The sequence below is a fragment of the Neomonachus schauinslandi genome, chromosome 3 (assembly GCF_002201575.2).
Source record: "Neomonachus schauinslandi chromosome 3, ASM220157v2, whole genome shotgun sequence".
NCBI classification, from domain to species: domain Eukaryota; kingdom Metazoa; phylum Chordata; class Mammalia; order Carnivora; family Phocidae; genus Neomonachus; species Neomonachus schauinslandi.
Window position 1 is genome coordinate 84,186,010 of NC_058405.1, and position 18,375 is coordinate 84,204,384.

General features: G+C 41.2%; 1 protein-coding gene and 1 non-coding gene across 2 annotated transcripts in view; one reads left to right on the top strand and one right to left on the bottom strand.

Annotated features, from left to right (window-relative positions):
- WDR33 (WD repeat domain 33) overlaps positions 1–18,375 on the top strand; it is a 114,695-nt gene that overhangs the window by 6,598 nt on the left and 89,722 nt on the right.
- LOC123324392 lies at positions 14,513–14,619 on the bottom strand. The gene has a single exon (XR_006539772.1). It is a non-coding gene; the product is annotated as a U6 spliceosomal RNA (small nuclear RNA).

Genomic DNA, 18,375 nt, shown 5'->3' on the forward strand with positions numbered 1-18,375 from the left:
GAGCGCACACGTGCGTGCGTGCACGGGAGCAAGGGGCAGAGGGAGAGAGAGGGAATCTTTTTCTTTTTTTTAAGATTTTTTATTTATTAGAGAGAGCGCTTGCGTGTGCACAGAGGGAGAGGGAGCAGAGAGCTTTCTGCTGAGCAGAGAGCCCAAAGTGGGGCTGGATCCCAGGACTCTGAGATCACAACCTGAGCCGAAGGCAGACACTTAACCAACTGACTGAGCCACCCAGGCACGCTGAGAGAATCTTAAGCTGGGTGTGGAGTAAAATGTGGGCCTTGATCTCGTTACCCTGAGATCATGACCTGAGCCAAAATCAACACCTAGAGGCTTAACTGACTGAGCCACCCAGGTGCCCCCCCCCCCCCCCCATATTGGTATTTTTTTCCATCTTGGTATTTTAAATTCAAATCACAATTAACATTATTATTGGGATTTCCAACAAAAAAAGAGTCAAATTTACAGTGCCAGTATTACTAACAATCCTACTGAGTATGGGTGATTTCAATCCTTATTTTCCTTAGAATGTATCCCACTGAAGATGAACAGTTAGAGAACTGTGTTCAGAGTTACTTGAAATAACACTTTTTTAAAAAGATTATTTATTTATTTGAGAGAGTGAGTGAGAGAGAGCGCGCAGGAGCAGGGGGAGGGGTAGAGGAAAAGGGAGGAGCAGACTCCCTTCTGAGCAGGGAGCCCAATGCGGGATTCTGGGATCTTGACCTGAGCCGAAGGCAGATGCTTAACCAGCTGAGGCACCCAGGCGCCATATAACACTTTTTTTTCCTACTTGGTCGGTTTGATTAGTTTTTCTTTTTTTTAGAGATTTTATTTATTCATTTGACAGAGAAGAAGCAGGGGGAGCAGGAGAGGGAGAAGCAGGCTCTCCGCTGAGCATGGAGTCTGATGTGGGGCTCTATCCCAGGACCCCGGGATCATGACCCCAGCTAAAGGCAGACACTTAACCGACTGAGCCACTCAGGCGCCCCTAGTTTTTTTTTTTAATATTTTATTTTTTTGAGAGGGAGAGCACATGAGCGGGGGTGGGGGGGTGGGGCAGAGGGAGAGGGACAAGCACACTCTCCGCTGAGTGCAGAGTCCTATGTAGGGCTCAATCCCAGGATCCTGAGATCATGACCTCAGCTGAAGTCAGATGCTTAAATCACTAAGCCACCAGGCGCCCCCAGTTTGATTAGTTTGACTTTGCATTCATTATTGGGGTGTCTTTATTCTTCTTGATTTAATTTTTAATTTATATATATGTTTTGAAAGATTTTATTTATTTGAGAGAGAGAGTGAGAGAAGGAGCAAGGGGAGGGGCAGAGGGAGAGGGAGACGCAGACTCCCCGCTGAGCAGGAATCCTGAGGTGGGGACTTGGGGCTTGATCCCAGGACTCCGGGATCATGACCTGAGGCGAAGGCAGATGCTTAACTGACTAAGCCACCCAGGCTTGATTTAATTTTTTATATATCAGATATTTACATGGTTTAAAATATAAGACTGTATTGAGGGCACCTGGGTGGCTCAGTCGGTTAAGCGACTGCCTTCGGCTCAGGTCATGATCCTGGAGTCCCGGGATGGAGTCCCACATCGGGCTCCCTGCTCGGCAGGGAGTCTGCTTCTCCCTCTGACCCTCCCCCCTCTCATGTTCTCTCTCTCTCTCTCATTCTCTCTCTCAAATAAATAAATAAAATCTTTAAAAAAAAAAAAAGACTATTGAAAGAATATTCAGTCTGTAGGCCTTCCACCCCCATTCTCACTCACCCATTGTATGCATGTGTGTATTCTTATTTTTCCTTTGTAAAAACTTGTGACCTTTTTTTTAATCGTAAAAAAATTTATCATCTTTGGGCGCCTGGGTGGCTCAGTCATTAAGCGTCTGCCTTTGGCTCAGGTCATGATCCCAGGGTCCTGGGATAGAGCCCTGCATCGGGCTCCCTGCTCTGTGGGAAGCCTGCTTCTCCCTCTCCCACTCCCCCTGCTTGTGTTCCCTCTTTCACTGTGTCTCTGTCAAATAAATAAATAAAATCTTTAAAAAAAAATTTATCATCTTAACCATTTTTTTTTTTAAGATTTTATTTATTTATTTGAGAGAGAGAATGAGATAGAGAGCATGAGAGGGAGGAGGGTCAGAGGGAGAAGCAGACTCCCCGCCGAGCAGGGAGCCCGACGTGGGGCTCGATCCCGGGACTCCAGGATCATGACCTGAGCCGAAGGCAGTCGCTTAAGCAACTGAGCCACCCAGGCGCCCCTCATCTTAACCATTTTTTAAGTGTACAGTTCAGTAGTGTTAAGTACATTCACTTGTGCCACAGATTGAGAATTTTTTTATCTTGCAAAACTGAAACTCTGTACTCATGGAACAACTCCCCATTTCTGCCCCTCTCCAGCTCCTCGCAGTCACTGTTCTACTTTGTTTCTATAAACATAAACATATATACATATAAACATACCTCATATGATTGAAATCATGCATTATTTCTTTTAGTGGCAGGCTTATTGCACTTACCATAATGTACGCAAGGTTCATCCATGTTGTAGCATGTGACAGGATTTCCTTCCTTTGACAGCTGAACAGTAATCCATTGTATGTATATACCACATTATGTGTATCCATTCATCCATGGGGCATCCATGGCTATTGTGAATAGTGCTGCTGTGAGCATGGGTGTCCAATCTGTTCAAGATCCTGTTTTCAGTTCTTTTGGATATATACTCAGAAGTGGGATTGCTGGATCATATGGTAGTCTGTTTTTAATTTTTTGAGGAGCCTCCATCCTGTTTTCCATAGTGATAATACCATTTTACAATCCTACTAATAGTATAAAAGGGTTCCAATTTCTCCACATTCTCACCAACACTTATTTCCTGTTTCTTTCATAGTAGTCATTCAAATAGGTGTGAGGTGATACCTCATTCTGTGTTTTTCTTTTTAAAGATTTTACTTACTGAGAGAGAGAGTGCGAGCACATGAGCAGGGGGAGGGGCAGAGGGAGAAGTGGCAGACTCCCTGCTGAGCAGGGAGCCCAATGTGGGGATCAATCCTAGGACCCTGATATAATAACCTGAGCTGAGGGGCGTCTGGGTGGCTCAGTTGGTTAAACGTCTGCCTTCAGCTCAGGTCATGTTCCTGGGGTCCTGGGATTGAGCCCCGCATTGGGCTCCCTACTCTGCGGGGTGTCTGCTTCTCCCTTTCCCTCTGCTCTTCTCTGCTTGTGCTGGTGCAAGCGAGCGCTCTCTCTCTCTCTCTCTCAAATAAATAAAACCTTTATATTTTTATTTTTTTAAAGATTTTATTTATTTGACAGAGACAGTGAGAGAGGGAACACAAGCAGGGGGAGTGGGAGAGGGAGAAGCAGGCTTCCCGCGGAGCAGGGAGCCCAATGCGGGGCTCCATCCCAGGACCCTGAGATCATGACCTGAGCCGAAGGCAGTCGCTTAACCAACTGAGCCACCCAGACGCCCCGGGTTGTCTTTTTATTATTGAGTTGTAAGAGTTCTCTGTATATTCTAAATGCTACAAGTCCCTTATCAGATTTATGATTTGCAGAAATTTTCTCTCATTCCGTGGATTGTCTTTTAACTTTCTTTCTTTCTTTTTTTTTTTTTTAAATCTTTGCATTCCTACCCACTTCGAGAAACAACATCTAGACCAGGGGTAGGCAGATTTTTTTTTTTTTTTAAGATTTTATTTATTCATTTGACAGAGACAGAGCGAGAGAGGGAACACAAGCAGGGGGAGTGGGAGAGGAAGAAGCAGGCTCTCCTCAGAGCAGAGAGCCCGATGCGGGGCTCAATCCCAGGACCCTGGGATCATGACCTGAGCCGAAGGCAGATGCTTAACAACTGAGCCACCCAGGCCTCCCGTCTTTTCACTTTCTTGATGGTGTTATTGAAGCACAAAAGTAATTTTACAAGACAGGAGCTTTAACCAGCTAAGCCATGGAGCCCACTCACAAAAGTAATTTTGATGATGTCCACTTTATCTATTTTTTCTTCTGTTGGTTGTGCTTTTGGTGTCATATCTTTTTTTTTTTTTTTAAGATTTTATTTTTAAGTAATCTACACCGAACGTGGGGCTTGAACTCACAACCTGGAGATCAAGAGTTGCATGCTCCGCTGACTGGAGCCAGCCAGGCACCCTTTGGTGTCATATCTAAAGAAGGCTTTGTCTAACCCATAGTCATGAATATATATATTTGCTGTATTTAATGCAATTAGCAATTGGTCAAGCTTTCGATTTACCCAACCAAGAATGTGGATTGTTGTCCATGGTTGTAAATATGAATATGACTTTGACTTTTTGGTTAGAAAGTTATAGAGAGTTTTACTTTTGTGGTTAGAAATCTATAAGCTTTCGGGGCACCTGGGTGGCTCAGTTGGTTAAGCATTTGCCGTAGGCTCAGGTCATGATCCCAAGGTCCTGGGATTGAGCCCCATATCGGGCTTCCTGCTCAGCAGGGAGCCTGCTTCTCCCTCTCCTGTCCACTCCTGCTCTCTTGCTAGTGCGCTCTCTCTCTAAAATAAATCTTTAAAAAAAAAAAAGAAAAATCTATAAGCTTTAGTTTTGGTTCTAATAAAAGTAGTTTTACATAACTATTGAACCTTTGATTTTATTTATTTATTTTATTTAAGATTTTATTTATTTGACACAGAGAGACACAGCGAGCGAGGGAACACAAGCAGGGGGAGTGGGAGAGAGAGAAGCAGGCTTCCCACGGAGCAGGGAGCCTGGTGCGGGGCTCCATCCCAGGACGCTGGGATCATGACCTGAGCCGAAGGCAGATGCTTAATGACTGAGCCACCCAGGCGCCCCCATTTTATTTTATTTTAATTATTTATTTATTTTTAAATTTTTTTTAAAAGATTTTATTTATTTATTTGACAGAGAGAGACACAGCGAGAGAGGGAACACAAGCAGAGGGAGTGGGAGATGGAGAAGCAGGCTTCCTGTCGAGCAGGGAGCCCGATGCGGGGCTCGATCCCAGGACCCTGGGATCATGACCTGAGCCAAAGGCAGACACTTAACGACTGAGCCACCTAGGCACCCCTTTTATTTATTTTTTAAAGATTTTATTTATTTATTTGAGAGAGATCATGGGCAGGGCGGATGGGCAGAAGGAGAAACAGGCTCCCCACTGAACAGGAGCCCAATGTGGAGGACTCGATCCCAGGACCCTGGGATCATGACCTGAGCCGAAGGCAGACGCTTAACTGACTGAGCCACCCAGGTACCCTGAACCTTTATTTCATAAAGAAGAGGTTGATGTCAAATAATGAAGGACATATATTTTATTGGTGAAAATTTTTTAACTTCATTTTTAATATTTGATTAAGTCTCAGTTTATTGTATCCTTAATAACCACTGTATTTTTGACATCCAGACTGGTTTGGAGGGAAATACCAAATTACGACGGTATGTGTCATAGGGTAATTGAAGACACTGCATATGCTAAATACTGAGCAACTTGTAGGCTTTAGGCCAATATGGGTAATAGAACTAGAAACTGAGAACTACTGCTCCCCAATCAAGAGGCACTCAAAGCCTTAAGCTTGTCATTTCATCTTGCTATTGACAAACTTGAAATATACAGGACCATCTCTTTAGGATCCTTGCTTTGGGAATAATTTTGTGTGTTCTGTTAAGTGCTTTTACCTTCAATTTAGGTGTTTGTTTTTAAACTTCAGTAGGTTAAAAATGAGCTAAAAGAAACTTTGGAAGGGCGCCTGGGTGGCTCAGTTGGTTAAGCGACTACCTTCGGCTCAGGTCATGATCCTGGAGTCCCTGGATCGAGTCCCGCATCGGGCTCCCTGCTCGGCAGGGAGTCTGCTTCTCCCTCTGACCCTCCTCCCTCTCATGTGCTTGCTCTCTCTCATTCTCTCTCTCTCAAATAAATAAATAAAAAAAAAAAATCTTAAAAAAAAAAAAGAAAGAAACTTTGGAAAATTCTTACCTGCTCCCTGTGTAATCTTGAAATTATAGGATTGTTTTATTACTGGAGGTCATCACATCTAGACCTTTTAATTTGAATATAAACAGGATTGAAGAGATTAAATTTGTTTGTAGTCACATGGTGGTAGAATCCAGGGCATTTGAATACCAGTTTAGTGTTCTTTTTTCCACCTTTACAAAAAAACCCAGAGCATTTCGTGGTATAACTTGTAAGGGCTTTTTGGTTCATTGTCTTTGGGAGAGAGCTAAAGTTACAACAGTTACATACCTAGAAGAGCCTAAAATAGGAAGATCTTCCATCGGGAATTAAGAGATTACAGAATTGCTTACCAGTAAGGACTTTGGTGTACTTTTGTTTTAGTAATGCAGTGATTTTTAGCTTTTAAATCTGCATTTAGCAGACTATTTCTTGGTAGATTTTATAAACACACCCACCCACCAACCCACCCACACATCCCAAATGTGTTGCTCAGTGCCTCCTTCGTGTTTCATGTACTCTTAGTTGATATTAATAAAGAGTATTTTTTACCCACATTTTCTACCCACAGTGCTCATTTCCAGTTACATTTTTTACGTCAGTTTTGTGCCCAGAGTAGACATTTCCAGTTTCGTGTCTGACCATGTTCCTAACACTATAGTTAGGCAGCATTACTTTTATAAGTTATTTTGTTTTTATGCATTCACTCGTTCATTTACATACTATATGCATGTCTTAAAGTAAAAGGTACAAGAGGATGTACAGTGATTTGTCTTTTTCGGGCAGTTGTCTTCTCCTTTTATCTATCTAGTAGCTATCCCTGTTAACAGTTTGTTACAAAATCTTCCAAAGTAATTTTGAGGTATATGTAGCAAGTTTATATACTGTAGATGTGCATATGTTCCTATTTTTGTTACTTTTCACATACACAGTAATATGTTATACATTGTTTTGTACTTTGCTTTTTTTGACTTGACAATGTATCTTGGAGATCCTAAATAATAGTTGCATAATACGCATTGTATGTATATTTCATGGTTTACTTTAACTAGTCCTCTACTTTAAATAGATGTGTGGTTTCCAGATTTTGGCTATTGCAAAAGGTGCTTCGTTGAATAACCTTATGCACATGTGTTCACATATGTGTAGGGATAAATTCATGGAAGTGGAATTGCTTGGTCAAAGTATGTGCACTATTACTGTATGAATATGGTTGTTTTACTCACATCAACACTTGTATTATGGTTTTTGCTTTTGTTTTTAAGATTTTATTTTTTAGAGAGAGTGAGTGCACAAGTGGGGGTGGGGCATGGGGAGAGGGACAAGCAGACTCCTTGTGGTGTGGGGAGCCCAATGAGGGGCTCCATCCCAGGACCCTGAGATCATGACCTGAGACGAAGTCAGACATGCAACCGAGTGAGCCACCCAGGCACCCCTGCTTTTTTTTTTTTTTTTTTAAGATTTTATTTTAAGTCATCTCTATACCCAATCTTGGGCTTGAACTAACAGCCTAAGAGATCAAGAGTCGCTTCTCCACCGACTGAGCCAGCCAGGTGCCCCTGGATTTTGCTTTTTTGAGTGATGTTGCTTCTCAGTAAGTGATGAGAGGAGTCATTCTGGGTTTTTTTTTTTTAGGATTTTATTTATTTATTTTAGAGAGAGAATGAGAGCTCATGGGGGAAGGGCAGAGGGAGAGAGAGACAAGCAGACTCCATGCTCAGTGTGCAGCCGGGTGTGGGGCTTGATCCTAGGACCCTGAGACCATGATCTGAGCTGAAACCAAGAGTCAGATGCTCAACTGACTGAGCCACCCAGGCACTTAGAGGAGTCATTCTTCAGCATGAGTAATGAGGGGAATTTAAAATCACTAATTTGTCCCTTTTTGATAATTTTTATGGGATATGTTTTTGCATAGTAAAATGTTATGCAGCTCATTGAATACCTTATGTAAGGTAGATCCTGACAGGCAGTTCATTAGAATCTTGTTTCGTATAGGTAAAAAATTCAGATTTTAGGGCGCCTGGGTGGCTCAGTTGGTTAAGCGACTGCCTTCAGCTCAGGTCATGATCCTGGAGTCCCGGGATCGAGTCCCGCATCGGGCTCCCTGCTCAGCGGGGAGTCTGCTGCTCCCTCTGACCCTCCCCCCTCTCATGTGCTTTCTCTCATTCTCTCTCTCTCAAATAAAATCTTAAAAAAAAAAAAATTCAGATTTTAGTAAAAATTTATGAAGAATGTAAAAAATTTAGCAAAAGATTTTAGTAAAAACATATACTCATTTTTCCCTGGATTATTATAGTTGATTAAATTGTTTTCTGGCCTCTTATCCCTGTGTTACCTTTCATAGGATAATTTATTTTTCTAAAATTCAGACTTCCTTACTTACATTTCTGGGATGATTCATCATTGTCTCCAATGCTAGTGTTATACTTTTTGGACCCCATGGGGTATCTGATGAAAGTTGTATACTCTTTTCCCAGAAAAAATGTAAATATTCATATTAGAATTCTTGCAACTTGAGGTAGGGGGTGTCATTGAAATCCCTTTGCCTGTTTACGTATCCATAGACCCCAGGTAAGTCTCACTGCATTATTTGATAGATTTAGCATGTCTTTAGCATGTCTAGGTTGGCATAACATGAATTTCAGAATCTGTCTCCACTATATGAACTTAGGTTTTCAGCTTTTTCCTCTGCTGCTCCCTCTTAACACTTACCCTGTCCATGAACCACTTTTAAAAACTCAAGTGCACCTAAAACGAATACAGTGTTATATGTCCGTCGTGTCTCAATTAATACAAAAACCTTTTACTCCTGTTGCTGTTTCCTTTGCTTGGAATCCCTCTTCTTCCCCTTTTCCAGTTGGTATATTCCTTCTTTTATCACTGCATAGATTAATTTACCTGAAACTTTTCTGTTTTACATCTGTGCTTCCCCACTTATTAATTCTTGTTTCTTCCCATAGCATTCCCTCATAGCATTTTAAAAATAATCCTTCAGTATGCATTTAATAAGACCACTAGATTATCACATACTTACTGAGTACCTACTGGGTTCCAGGTCTAGTTTTGTTTGTTTTGGTGTTAAAATATGCTTAACATAAAATTGACCATTTTAACTTTTTTTTTCTTCCAGTGTAGTTAACATTTTTAAGTATACACTTGTTTGATATTAAATACATTAACAGTGTTGTATAACCATCTATCTCCAGAACCCTTTCAGCTTTTCTTTTTTTTAATTTAATTTTATTTTTAAATTTTTTTTAATTTTAATTTTTAAATTTATTTATTTATTATTTTTATTTTTTTAAAAGATTTTATTTATTTATTTATTTGAGAGAGAGAAAGAGCACAAGAGGGGGGAGCAGGAGAGGGAGAAGCAGACTCCCCGCTGAGCAGGGAGCCCGATGCGGGACTCGATCCCAGGACTCCAGGATCATGACCTGAGCCGAAGGCAGTCGCTTAACCAACTGAGCCACCCAGGCGCCCTCCTTTCAGCTTTTCTAACTGAAACTCTGTACCCATTAAACACTAACTCCCTATTCTTCCCTCAGCCTGTGACAAGCACCATTCTACTTTCTGTCTCTATGAATTTGACTACTCTAGAAACCTCATATAGCGAATATTTCCTAATCCATTCTGTGAAGCCAGCATTACCCTAATACCAAAACCACATAAAGATCATAAGGAGGAATACTATAGATCAGTATTTTTCTTTTTTCTTTTCTTTTTTTTTTTTAAAGATTTTATTTATTTATTTGAGACAGAGAGAATGAGAGACCGAGAGCATGAGAGGGAGGAGGGTCAGGCGGAGAAGCAGACTCCCTGCCGAGCAGGGAGCCCGATGCGGGACTCGATCCCGGGACTCCAGGATCATGACCTGAGCCGAAGGCAGTCGCTTAACCAACTGAGCCACCCAGGCGCCCCTAGATCAGTATTTTTCATGAATATAAATGCAGACATTCTCAACAGAATAGTCAGTTGAATCTAATGGTGAATAAAAAGAATTATATACATTATGACAAAGTGGGGTTTATTCCAGGTATGCAAGCCTGGTTTATTACTTAAAAATGAACTAAGGTACTTCATTACATCATATGAGTTTATGAAGAAAATTTATGTTAATGGATTAATAAATCGTGCATTATATTAATACATGCAGAAAAGCATCTGACAACATTCAATATCTATTCATGATAAAAATGTTCAACAAAGCAGACATAGAGGGGGACTTCCTCAGGTTGATATGGCACATCTACAAAACCCCCACACTCACTTGATAGTGAGAAATTATGGGGTGCTTGGGTGGCTCAGTCGGTTAAGCGTCTGACTATAGCTCAGGTCATGATCTTGGAGTCCTGGGATCAAGCCCTGTGTCTGGCTCCCTGCTCAGCGGGCAGTCTGCTTGTCCCTCTCTCTCTGCCCCTCCATCTGCTCATGCTCGCTCCCTTTCTTGCTCTCTCAAATAAATAAATAAAATCTTAAAAAACATAGTGAGAAATTAGACGCTAATATCTGGAACAAGGCAGAGATGTCCACACTTGCCACTCCTTTTCAGCATTGTCCTGGAAGTCCTAGAGAATGCAGTAATACAAGAAAAGGAAATAAAAGATATACAGATTGGGAAGGAAGAACTAAAATTGTTTTTGTTCATAGATGATGTGATTGTCTATGTAGAAAATTTCATGAATCAACAAAAATCTTCTGTAACTAATAAGTGATTATATTATAGCAGGGTTTCAGAATACAAGGTAAATATACAAAAGCCAGTTGCTTTCTTATATACCAGCAATGAACAATTCAAATCTGGAATTAAAGCAATGCCATCTATATTAGCACCCCCCCCCCCAAAAAAAATACAGTGACTTAGGTTTCATCCAAAAAAAGTGTACAAGATCTACATGAGGAAAACTCTTTGAAGGAAATCAGAGAATACCTAAATAAATGGAAAAATATCTCCATATGCATGGACAGGAAGATTCAATATTGTCAAGATGTCAATTCTTTTCAATTTGATTTGTAGATTCAGTGTGAGCCCAGTCAAAATCCCAGCAAGTTATTTTATGAATATTGATAAAGTTCCTTTTACTCAGGTAGATATTATTAGTGGCTACTAAAGGGTTGATTGCTGGAAAACAGAATATTCACACATTTCTAAGTTATTACCTAAGGTATTAAACATTTTAGATATACACAAAAGTTGAAAGAAGTTAATAAATACCATATACTTGCCTCCTAGATTCAACATTTGTTACAATTTTACGGTATTTTGTTTTTCTATTAGTTTGCTAGGGCTGCCATAACACAACTGAGTGGCTTAAACAATAGTCACTTACTGTCTTACAGTTCTAAAGATTAGGTGACTGAGATCAAGGTGTCAGCAGGGCCTTGTTCCCTCTGATGGTGTTAGGGAAGGATCTGTTCCAGACCTCTCTCCTAGTTTCTGGTAGTTCCTTAGCTTGTGTCAATGTAACTCCATTCTTTATGTGTGTCCAAATTTCTCCTTTTTATGAGGACACACCAATCCTATTGAATTATAGATTCATCCTATTCCATATGACTTCATCTTAACTAACGACATCTGCAATGTCCCTATTCCCCAATAAGGTACTGAGGGTTAGGACTTCAGCATAGGGATTTTGAGGAGGGGAGGTAATTAAACCTGTAACATTCTGTCTCTGCATTCATACATACGTATATACATATTTTTTGACTATTTGAGAGTAATTGCAGGCATCATTACATCATACTTCATTCAGCATGCAGTAGCAACATGCAGTATCACATCTAAGAAAATTTGCTATAATTCCCTGTTATTACATAATAGCTGGTCTACATTCAAATGGTCTTTGATAGATTTTTTTTTCAAACCCCAGGACCTAATAATAAAGGTTTATGTGTTCCATTTGGTTGTTTCCTTGATCTTGTTTATTTAGAGCAGTCATCCTGCTTTTTAATTTTTCATACACACACTTTTTATTTTTTTATTTATAAAATAAAATTGTCTTTTTAAAGATTTCATTTATTTAACAGAGAGATCGAAAGAGAGTACAAGTAGGCAGAGTAGCAGGGAGAGGGAGAAGCAGGTTCTCCGCCGAGCAGGGAGCCTGAGGTGGGGCTCGATCATGACCCGAGCCGAAGGCAGCGGCTTAACCGACTGAGCCACCCAGGCGCCCCAAGATTTCTTTTTTTAATTTATTTGAGAGGGAGAGAGAGTGCACAAGCAGGGGGAAGGGGCAGAAGGAGAAGCAGACTCCCTGCTGAGCAGGGAGCCCTAAGTCAGGCTGGATCCGATGCCAGGCTGGATCCGAGGACCCTGGGATCACGACCAGAGCCGAAAGCAGACGCTTAACTGAGTCACCCAGGAGCCCCTCTTTTTTTTTCCTTTTTTAAGATTTATTTATTTGAGAGAGAGAATCGCGCGAGAGAGACTCGCGACTCGTGCGTGATGAGCGTGCACGCGCACACGTGTGTTAATGGGGGGAGGGGCAGAGAGAGAGGGAGACAAGCAGACTCCCTGCCCAATACAGAGTCTAGCACTGGGGCTTCCTCTCACAACTCTGAGATCATGACCTGAGCCAAAATCAAGAGTCGGAAGTTTAACGGACAGAGCCCCCCAGGTATCCTCATACACTCTTTTTAAGACGTTCTCAGAGAAGTATTTCGATAGCAGATCAAGTCTCTGTGCTCTGCCAACCTGTTGAGCGGTAGTTGAAACCACCATTTGCTTTCTCTGTCCAAGAGTCTTAACAAAGAAGACATGTCTCTTGATGATAGTTAAGAGGGCTATTAACATTAATTAATTGTCTCTGTTACAGTTATTCCGGCAAGTGAACTTTATCTCTTTGTGTATCTCAAGGATTGTCTTCCCCACCCCCCCCAAAAGGTTTATTTTGTATGTGCAACAGGTATTCTGTATTTTAAGTTTAGACTATCTGGAACATACCCTTTCTTTCTTCTTCTTTTTTTTTTAAAAGATTTTTATTTTTATTTATTTATTTTTTTAAGATTCTATTTATTTATTTGACGAGAGAGACAGCGAGAGAGGGAACACAAGCAGGGGGAGTGGGAGAGGGAGAAGCAGGCTTCCCGCCGAGCAGGGAGCCCGATGCGGGGCTTGATCCCAGGACGCTGGGATCATGAACTGAGCCAAAGGCAGACGCTTAACGACTGAGCCATCCAGGCGCCCCTGGAACATACCCTTTCAATTTGGTGAAAATTCTCTTAGCTCATTCCTTGTAATATACAAACAGAAAAATTAATGTTCTGTGAGCAGATACTTTGCTGATCCTCCGTACTGCATAATGTTTTTTCCTTTGTAACTAATAAGTATCTTGGAGGTGATACTTTGAAATTATGTAAACATACTGCTTTCAAACTTTTGTCCACTAATTTTAGCATCCATTGGTGGAACCTGTATGCAGCAAGTATTATTGGGTGTTCCAATGGTGATTTTCTGTTAGTATATATTTTAATGTATATCTTTGACAATTTTTATATGTGCCAGGCGGCATGCAGGACAGTGGAAATACAGAGATTAAAAACATTCAGTCCTGCGGCGCCGGGTGGCTCAGTTAAGCATCTTCCTTTGGCTCAGGTCCTGATCCCAGCGGGGAGCCTGGTTCTCCCTTTCCCCCTGCCCCTCCCCCACTGTGCACGTGTGTGCCCGCGCGCATGCGCGCACGCTCGGGCATGCATGCTCTCTTTCAAATAAAATCTTTAAGAAAAAATAAAAACATTCAGTCCTTGCTTACATGGAAACTGTGATTTAGGCAGAAAGATAGACATGTGGCTTTTTACCAGTGAGATACATGTTTTCTAGGATTATGCATATAGTATATTTTGGGAGTGCAGACTGCTGAATAAATTGAGCATAATAAATAAGCAAAAATTAACGAAAATAATTTAGAACATCAGTATAGGACTCTACTAATAATGGTTGTCAGAGTATCTGGCAAAGTTGGAGATTTCAGAAGAGTATTTTATTTTATTTTTTATTTTTTATTTTTATTTTTTTTAAAGATTTTATTTATTTATTCATGACAGAGAGAGAGAGAGGCAGAGGGAGAAGCGGGCTCCCAAGGAGGAGGGAGCCCGATGCGGGACTCGATCCCAGGACCCTGAGATCATGACCTGAGCTGAAGGCAGACGCTTAACCATCTGAGCCACCCAGGCGCCCCAGAAGAGTATTTTAAAAAGAAAAACATCAGGGGCGCCTGGGTGGCTCAGTCGTTGAGCGTCTGCCTTCGGCTCAGGTCATGATCCCAGGGTCCTGGGATCGAGCCCCGCATTGGGCTCCCTGCTCCACGGGAAGCCTGCTTCTCCCTCTCCCACTCCCCCTGCTTGTGTTCCCTCTCTCGCTGTCTCTCTCTGTCAAATAAATAAATAAATTAAATTAAATACCTGAAAGGACAAAAAAAAAAGAAAAACATCACTCCTACCTTCTTATAAAAGTAATGCATATCTGTCGTGGATAGCTTGGAAAAGCTGAAGGTATAAGGAAGACAGCCAAATATTTCTGTAACTCCCATGCTTTGTTACTTTTTTTTTAATGTTCCTTTCCATTTTGGGGAGCTTTTTTTGTTCTTTTGTGGAACGTTTCATGAATTTGCATGTCATCCTTGTGCAGGGACCATGCCAATCTTCTCTGTATTGTTCCAGTTTTAGTATATGTACTGCTGAAGCAAGCACCTATTTTTTGGCTTTTGCACAAAAGTATACGGTTCTTTTAAAGTAATTGTAATTGTTTACAATCTGATTTTTCCACTTAACATTGGATCATGTAGTTTAAAATATTTCAAGATTTTTAGTGATTATATAAAATTTCATGTTATAGATATGCAGAAGTTATTAGTTATTTCTCTCTGGTTGCTTATGCCTGTGAACTTGACTGAAAGACTTTTTGCAAAACAAAATATTTTATTTGTCTATATTGATCTCTCTTAAATCATAGCATGGTTTTCTGAAATTTATTTTTTAAAAAGATTTATTTATCTGAGAGAGAGCGCACAAGCAGTGGGGAGGGGCAGAGGGAGAGGGAGAAGCAGGCTCCCTATTGAGCAGGGAGCTCGATGTGGGTTTGATCCCAGGACCCCGAGATCATGACTTAGCCAAAGGCAGACGCTTAACCGACTGAGCCACCCAGGCACCCTTAGTTGTCCTTAATCTTATTCCTTCCTTTAGAGATCAAAGTGTCAAAAATTTCTCCATCATAGGCAAGGAAGTTATCAGAGCCTTAAATAGAGGCCAACTTAGCTTTCCTAGTTTCTTGTTCTTTGTGCTCTAGTGATACCATATCCCCTACCCCCAAGATTTAGGTGTTCTGTGGAGGCATTGCAAATAGGTGTTACAAATAGTATTAGAGTGGTACAACTTGGCTGTATATCTTTTTTCCCCCAAAGATTTTTTTAATTTATTTCAGAGAGAGAGAGAGCGAGCATAAGCAGGGGGAGTGGCAGAGGGAGAGGGAGAGGTAGAAATAGGCTCCCCACTGAGCAGAGAGCCCGACTCTATCCCAGGACCCTGGGATCATGACCTGAGCCGAAGGCAGATGCTTAACCGACTGAGCCACCCAGGTGCCCCCAGTATTTAACCTTTTATTAATAATCAAGAAAACTAAAATAGAGCCTAGAAGAAGTGTTTTTTTCCCCCCCCTAAGGCAGCAAAGATTTTTTTTACTTAAAGCTTTATGTACAATGATGATCAGTGCAATTTGAGTTTTAGTAGGATACGTTTTAAAACACTTCAAATATATGGGGCGCCTGGGTGGCTCAGTCGGTTAAGCATCTGCCTTCGGCTCAGGTCATGATCCCAGGGTCCTGAGATAGAGCCCTGTCGTATCGGGGCTCTCTGCTCAGCAGGGAGTCTGCTTCTCCCCCTCCTGCTGCCCTTCCCCCCTGCTTGTGTGCTTGCTCTTTCTTTCAAATTAAATAAATAAAATCTTAAAAAAAAACCAACAATCAAAACAATTCAGGGCGCCTGGGTGGCTCAGTTAGTTGGGCGACTGCCTTCGGCTCGGGTCATGATCCTGGAGTCCCGGGATCGAGTCCTGCATCGGGCTCCCTGCTCAGCGGGGAGTCTGCTTCTCCCTCTCCCGCTCCCCCCCTTCGTGCTCTCTCTCTCAAATAAATAAATAAAATCTTTAAAAAAAAAAAAAAAAACCAGTTCAGATATCCAGCAACGAGACATGTTTTAAAGGTAAATCGTCCAAGCAGTTTTTATTCATTAATATTCATAAATACACACAGCGGCTTCATTAGAGATTTCAGTTCCTCTTCAGTTCTAGAAGGGAGGGGGTGGGGGATGGGGTAACTGGGTGATGGGTATTAAGGAGGGCATGTGTTGTGATGAGCACTGGGTGTTATATGCAACTAATGAATCACTGAACACTACATCAAAAACTAATGATGTACTATGTGTTGGCTAATTGAACATAATAATAAAAAAATAAAAATAAGAAAAATAAAAACCTCAGTGTTCATCATCAGTAGGAATAAAGAAATTTTCTCTGCCATAGTAGCAATAAGAAAGTAAAATTAGCAATAATTACCTAATATTAATTCTTATCCTATCTGACATAGGTAGGTAAATTCTGTTTACCTAATTTTTTTTTAAAAGATTTTATTTATTTATTTGACACAGATAGAGAGGGAACACAAGCAGGGGGAGCGGGAGAGGGAGAAGCAGGTTTCCTGCCGAGCAGGGAGCCCTATGCCAGGACCCTGGGATCGTGACCTGAGCCGAAGGCAGATGCTTAACGACTGAGCCACCCAGGCGCCCCTATTTACCTAATTTTATTTACCCAGTTTACCAAATTGAACTCTATAAATTCAGTAAATTATTTTGTATAACTTTTTTTGCACTATATTTTTAAAATTGAGGTATAGTTGACATAATATATCATTTTCATGTGTACAACATAATGGTTTGATATTTGTATATATTGCAAAATGATCACCACAAATTTAGTCAACAGCCATCACCTTACATAGTCACAAAGTTTTTTTTCTTGTGATGAGAACTTTTAATATCTGCTCTCTTATTAGCTACTTTCAGATGTGCACTACAGTATTACCATTATTTTTATTTTTTTATTTTTTAAAGATTTTATTTATTCATTTGAGAGACAATGAGATAGAGAGAGAGCATGAGAGGGGGGAAGGTCAGAGGGAGAAGCAGACTCCCTGCCAAGCAGGGAGCCCGATGCGGGACTCGATCCCGGGACTCCAGGATCATGACCTGAGCCGAAGGCAGTCGCTCAACCAACTGAGCCACCCAGGCGCCCTATTTTTTAAAGATTTTATTTATTTATTTGACAGAGCACGAGCAGGGGTAGGAGCAGGGGGAGCGGTAGGCAGAGGGAGAGGGAGAAGCAGACTCCCTGCTGAGCAGAGAGCCTAACGTGGGGCAGATACTTAACCCACTGAGCCACCCAGGCACCCTGCAGTACAGATTTATTAATTAGAGTCACCACAGTGTCCATTACATCCCCATGACTTATTTATTTTATAACTAGAAATTTGTACCTCTTGATCCCCTTCCCCCATGTCTCCCACCTCCATCCCCCGCCTCTGGCAACCACCAATCTGTTTTCTTAAGTTTATGCGTGTGGCTATTTTTGTTTGTTTTTAGACTCCACATAGAAGTTTCACCTATACAGTATTTGTTTTTCTCTGTCTGACTTATTTCACTTAGCATAATGCCCTCAAAGTTGTCCAAAATGGCAAAATTTCATTCTTTTTTATGGCCAGATAATACTGCAGTGCTTAATTCACACACGCACACTTTCTTTATCCATATATCTGTTGATGGACACTTGGGAGGTTGTAAACATAGGGTGCATATCTTTTTGAATTAGTAGTTTTGTTTTTTTCAGAGAAATACTCAGAAGTAGAATTGCTGGATCATAGAGTACTGTTTTTAATATTTTGAGGAACTCTATACAGTTTTCCATAGTGGCTTCACCAATTTACATTCACACCAACAGTGCACAAGGTATCCCTTTTCTCCACATCCTTGCTGACACTTGTTTAAAAAAAATTTTTTTTTTTTAAATCAGGGTTCCAGGGTGCCTGGGTGGCTCAGTTGGTTAAGCATCTGCCTTCAGCTCAGGTCATGATCCCAGAGTACTGGGATCAAGCCCCGAGGTTGGGCTCCCTGCTCAGCGGGGAGCCTGCTTCTCCCTCTCCCGCTCCCCCTGCTTGTGCTCTCTCTCTCTCTCTCTGTCAAATAAATAAAATATTAAAAAAAAAAATCAGGGTTCCATCAAGGTTAGTTATGTCTCTTTAGTCTCATAATCTAGACTAAGGATCCCTTTCCTCTTTTCCTCTCAGTATTGCATAAGCACATGTGAAAGGACACCTGTTTTTTTTGACAGTCGTATTTTCCATTTAAAATTAATTTTGGGGGTGTGGTGGGAGGCTCAGTCAGTTGAGTGTCCAACTCTTG